This window comes from Moschus berezovskii, chromosome 3, assembly GCF_049115385.1.
Source record: "Moschus berezovskii isolate FMDL1 chromosome 3, NW_MosBer_1.0, whole genome shotgun sequence".
Classification (NCBI taxonomy): Eukaryota; Metazoa; Chordata; class Mammalia; order Artiodactyla; family Moschidae; genus Moschus; species Moschus berezovskii.
The window spans coordinates 87,110,720-87,117,360 of record NC_142462.1 but is presented as its reverse complement, the minus strand read 5'-3'; positions in this window follow the sequence as shown (position 1 = coordinate 87,117,360).

Sequence of the window (6,641 nt, the reverse complement as noted above, 5' to 3'; positions counted from 1 at the left end):
TGTGACATTGTGCCTCATTTCTGTTCTCGCAGATCCATGTGCTTTCAAATCTCTCAGATCCTCAAATGCGTGTGAGTTTATCTGCTCTCCAAAGTTATCTTATAATTTATTTAACTCTGGCGAAAAACTGTCATTCTCTCAAATGTCGACTTTATTTAGAAAGGCTAAATGGCCAAGGAAAAGAGAGAAGAGATGATCCTGTGAGGTGATTCTTCCTAAGCTAAATACTGAAAAATGGTCATACATCTGACCTAAATTCTATTTAATTTTGGCACCCACATGAGAAGTACAAGTCAATCTTTCTTTGATAAGAGGTGTCAAAGGTTACTTACTTGAAATGCTGATCTCAAAAGCATATGCATCCTCAAAGAGCTTAGATCTATATACCCTACATGTAATTTCCCAGACAGTGCTATGGTATTTTAAAAATAACCAAAGTTTAGACATACAACAAGCTTTAATTTGAAGTAGAAGAAAGAGAATGTGACTTAATCCCCCATCAGTAGATGGAAAGACAGGGAGCATCCGGGTACATATGAACTCTGTTTAAAATAACCATATTTCATGCCTGGATGGCTCAACTATGGAATATTTATTTTAAAAACAAAGTTTAAAATTTGTCACTAAAGTATAGAATCAATATATAACCAACCAAAGACATTTGGAAAATACAAAATATAAAAGAAAATTACTCAACGATAGATAACTCAAAAAGAATCACTATTTGAGTGTAATAACATCACCTGTTTTCAATGCACTTTAAAAATATATACTATACAATAGAAACAAATTTGAATCATTCTTTTTTTATAGCTGTCATTGCAAGATAGCTTTATCAATTTGCATTCTAAGTGTATAATTTTCTATTTTCCTAGAGAGGACAGAGACCATTTATTTCTGTATCTTCTTTTCACTTTCACACACTGGAGAAGGAAATGGCAACCCACTCCAGTGTTCTTGCCTGGAGAATCCCAGGGACGGGGGAGCCTGGTGGGCTGCCGTCTATGGGGTCGCACAGAGTCAGACACGACTGAAATGACTTAGCAGCAGCAGCAGTATGTGTAAAGTGGACCTCTATAAATATTGGTAAATAAATGTGGTTGAATTGAATATGCAACACTCTGAATGTCTCTCTGTAGGAAGTAATTAATGAATTGTCATTGCAAGGAGAAGGGGACGACAGAGGATGAGATGGCTGGATGGCATCATCAACTCAAAGAACCTGAGTTTGAGCAAACTCCAGGCGTTGGTGATGGACAGGGAAGCCTGATGTGCAGCAGTCCATAGGGTTGCAAAGAGAGTTGGACACTACTGAGTGACTGAACTGAACTGACTTGCAAGACAATAGTGCAGTATTATTCAGTTCAGTTCAGTCACTCAGCTGTGTCTATTTTTGACCACATGGACTGCAACACATCAGGCTTCCCTGTCCATCACCAACGCCCGGGGCTTGCTCAAACTCAGGTCCATCGAGTCAGTGATGCCATTAACCATCCTATCCTCTGTCTTCCTCTTCTCCTCCTGCCTTCAATCTTTCCCAGCATCAGAGTCTTTTCCAAGGAGTCAGTTCTTAGCATCAGATGGTCAAAGTATTGGAGTTTCAGTTTCAGCATCAGTCCTTCCAATGAATATTCAGGACTGATTTCCTTTAGGATGGACTGGTTGGATCTCCTTGCAGTCCAAGGGACTCTCTAGAGTCTTCTCTAATACCACAGTTCAAAAGCATGAATTCTTCAGGGCTCAGTTTTCTTTATAGTCCAACTCTCACATCTCTACATGACAACTGGAAAAAACTTACCTTTAACTAGATGGACCTTTGTTGGCAAAATAATGTCTCTGCTTTTTAATATACTGTCTAGGTTTGTCATAACTTTTCTTCCAAGGAGCAAGTATCTTTTAATTTCATGGCTGCAGTCACCATCTACAGTGATTTTGGAGCCCCCCAAAATTAAGTCTGTCACTGTTTCCACTGTTTCCCCACCTATTCACCATGAAGTGATGGGACCAGATGCCATGATCTTAGTTTTCTGAATGTTGAGCTTCAAGCCAACTTTTTCACTCTCCTCTTTCACTTTCATCAAGAGGCTCTTTATTTCTTCTTCACTTTCTGCCATAAGGGTGGTATCATCTGCATATCTGAAGTTATTGATATTTCTCCCTGCAGTCTTGATTCCAGCTTGTGCTTCATCCAGCCCAGCGTTTCTCAGGATGTACTCTGCATATAAGTTAAATAAGCAGGTGACAATATACTGCCTTGACGTACTTCTATCCCAGTTTGGAACCAGTCTGTTGTTCCATGTCCAGTTTATTAAATCTCTGTAAAAGTACTGCATAATGAACTATCAATAAATATATCACAGTTCATTAATTATTTCCTACGGAGAGATATTTAGAATGTTGCATATTCAATTCAACAAATTTTATTTATCAATATTTATGGAGTTTCACATTATACACACTGAGATACAGAAATAAATGGTCTCTGTCCTCTCTAGGAAAATAGAAAATTATACTCTTAGAATGTAATTTGATAAAGGTAAGCTCAGGTTGATATGAAAGCAGGTAGGCCAGACTCTATCTTATACCAGTATTAACACAATCAGGTTAGACACTCTGTAAAAAGTGGTACCCGAGTTCTTGGAAAGGTGCAGAAAAATACAGATTAGAACAAAAGAAAGAAATAAAAAACATTTATGTTTTTCTTCCTTCTGGCTTTCCATCCAATATAACTAATGATGAGCATTCAGTTCAGTTCAGTCTCTCAGTCGTGTCCGACTCTTTGCAACCCCATGAATCACAGCACGCCAGGCCTCCCTGTCCATCACCAACTCCCGGAGTTTACCCAAATTCAGGTCCATCGAGTCGGTGATGCCATCCAGCCATCTTGTCCTCTGTCTTCCCCTTCTCCTCCCGCCCCCAATCCCTCCCAGCATCAGAGTCTTTTCCAATGAGTCAACTCTTTGCATGAGGTGGCCAAAGTATTGGAGTTTCAGCTTTAGCATCAGTCCTTCCAATGAACACCCAGGACTGATCTTCATTAGGATGGACTGGTTGGAACTCCTTGCAGTCCAAGGGACTCTCAAGAGTCTTCTCCAGCACCACAGTTCAAAAGCATCAATTCTTCAGTGATCAGCCTTCTTCACAGTCCAACTCTCACATCCATACATGACCACTGGAAAAACCATAGACTTGACTAGACAGACCTTGGTTGGCAAAGTAATGTCTCTGCTTTTTAATATGCTGTCTAGGTTGGTCATAACTTTCCTTCCAAGGAGTAAGCGTCTTTTAATTTCATGGCTGCAATCAGCATCTGCAGTGATTTTGGAGCCCCAAAAAATAAAGTCTGACACTGTTTCCACTGTTTTTCCATCTATTTCCCATGAAGTGATGGGATGCTATTTCCCATGAAGTGATGTTTCTCCTACAGAAATCAGTTAATCGTTATATACAAATTATTTCCAGATTTTAATCCTTTTATATTTAAGTAATTTATTTTATAATCAATTTAATTAATGATTTAGAAGATTTTGGACCTGTTTCATTTTTGTATATAGAATAACTCAAAACTATGAATCTATTATACTGAGCTGTCTTATTTCATAATGTACTTTAGTGTCTATTAGAACAATTCTTTTCTTACAAATCTTCTTTTCCAAAAAAAAATTTGTAAATTCTTCATGATAAACTTTAGGATAATTTTAATAATTTCCAAAATAAATCATTGGTGATTTATTAGAATTTTGTTAAATATGTTGATTGATTAACCAAGAATTACAGAATCTAAACTCTTCATTGAAAAATATGCTATGTATTTCTATTTGTCTTCTTCTATGTGTCCTAGAATAATTATGTTCCATATAGCTGTAAAGTAAAATGTATGCTTTGTGCTTTTTTGTTAGGGTTGTTTCTGCATGTTTTATTTTTCCTTCTAGTGCAAGTAGAAAATTCCCTTTACCCTCTTTCCTTATATTGTTTTTTTGTGTATGAAAGCTGGTATTTGTTTTTATTATATTTAATCAACTTTTTCTAATTTTTAATTTTCCCGTTGATTCTTCTGGGTATTCTAGAAATGTCCTTGAACTGTCTATATTCAACAATGTTACCTTTTCTTTTCGGCCATTTTCACCCTTCCTTTCCAACAAGAACCAGTCTGGTCTTCCTGCAACATTAAGTAGGAGTCACAAGAGCAAGTGTCATCATTGTACCCCGACTTCAATTATAATGCTCCTGGAAGTTTTAAGACATGTCTTATTAAGTTTAGGATATTCCTTTTTATTTGAGGTTGCTAAATTTAAAAAAATATTAACCATGAATGGGTATTGAATATTATAAAATATTTTCCAGTATTTATTAAATTGATGGAATTTCTTTCCTCCACTAATCTGAACATGGAGTGAAACACCCTGAATTGTCCTGGGATAAAATCTACTCTGATATGATGTATATTTTTATACACTGCTTAAATTAATTTTGTTTAATATTTTTGAGGCCATGTTTTTCCACTGGTTTGAAATTTTCTGTAAAACAGGAGTTTTTATTAAAAATGAAGTGTAACTTAAATAATGCATATATCCATGCAAGCCAGAGTAAAACTAGGCTATTTCATCACCCCAGAAAATCTCGTTTTGCTCCTTTTGAATCTCCTCCACCCTGAAATCAACCCCTCTTCTGATTTCTAGCACCATGAATGAGGTTTCCAAGCATTTGTGATTTTATAGAGCTCTCAGTTGTGGTCTTAGTTGTATGTCAAACCAATGGGTAATGTTTGGTTTCTTGCTTAATTCCACTGTGATCACAGAACATTGTACTCTGTAGAACTTCAGTTCTTCGAAATTGTTGAAATGTGCTTTATGATCCAGTACATAATAAATGTTCTTGCACCAAAAGGATGTATAGCCTGCAGTGTTTTATTTACATCGATTATGTTGTTTGTTCATTGTGTTGTTCAAACTGCTAAAAATGTTTCTTTTTTTTTTTATGTGCTTGTCCTATCACATAGAGTGAGTGAGTGAGGTCGCTCAGTCGTATCCGACTCTGTGCGACACCATGGACTGTAGCCCACCAGGCTCCTCCGTCCTTGGAATTTCCGGTCAAGAATACTGGAGTGGGTTGCCATTTCCTTCTCCAGGGGATCTTCCCGACCTAGGGATTGAACCCAGGTCTCCCGCATTGGAGGCAGACGCTTTAACCTCTGAGCCACTAGGGAAGCCCATCACATAGAGGAGTGTGTTTAAAAATCTCAGATTCTGATTATATTTATTTCTCCTTTTACTTCTGTCATTTTGCTTTGTATATTTCAATGCTATATTTTTAAGACTATATAAATTTAGAATTTTTATAACTTACTGATGGATTGATCCTTTCGTCATTAAGAAATGTTGCCCTTTACCTCTAGTAATGCTTCTTGCCTTAAAAATCTACTTTGTCCAATATGTGCATAACTATACCATTTTCTATTAGCTACTATTTACATGGCATAAATCTTTCTATCCTTTTAATTTCAACCTTTCTGTAACTTTCTATTTAAGGTGTCTTATTGAAGCACAAACAACTATTATTTTTTAATCCTGTCTACAACTTTTGTGTTTTAATCTAGGGTATATCAAATTCCATTCAAGTTTGCAGTAACTGCCGTTTTAAAAAAACAAACAACTTCAGTTTGCTTAAACATATCATCTTACTATGTGTTTTCTATTTGTCTATTCTTACTTTATGATCCTTTGCTTTCTGTTCTTACTTCTTTTGAGTTTTTTTTATTATCCCATTCCCTCCCTGCCACGAATTTGTTATTCATTCTTTTTCTATTATTTTTGTTGCTAATCTAGAGATTATAATATTCATTCTTGATTTATTAAAGCCAGGTACTTTTATCAATTCCCACTCAATGCTAGAACTTTAGCCTACTTTTATTCCATCTCTTTTTTTGTGCTATTTACTCCCTCTCTTCTTTTGTGCTATTATTGTATATATTTTAATTCTGTACCTATAAATATTTAAATTCAGAAGACATCATTTTTATTGTTATATACAGTTCAAATTTATTTATATCTAGCTATGTATTAATCCCTTTATTCTTCTGCATCCCTTCAGACATTCTCACAATTTTATCTGGGATTATTTTTCCAGCTATGTAAAGAACTCCTTTTCAAATTTCCTTTAATGTAAGTCAGCTGATGATCTTAGTGTTTGTTATAAAAATGGCTGTATTTTACTTTCAATTTTGAAGAACATTTTTACTGGATAGTATATAATCTAGATTGGCAGCTAATTTCTTTTAGCATCTTGAAGATATCTGAAGCTATCTTCAGCTTGTTTGAGAATAAGCTCTTGATCTTACTGTTGCTCTTTTGCAAATTATATATATCTCCTTTCTCTATTTTTTTCAAGATTTTTGTCTTCAGTTCTTAGTAGTTGACTATGATCTGCTTAGGTATGATTTTCTTTTCTTGAAACCCTGCTTGATATTCATAAAGTTTCTTGATTCTATGAGTTGTTGTCTTTCATTAGGTTTGAAGAATTCCTGGCCGCTATATTTTAAAATATTGCTTCTTTTTTCTCTTCCCTCTCTTTCTGATACTTCAGTTATATGTATGTTAGAACATTTTAATACATAGTACCTTATGTGCTTTAGTCTCTTTTCT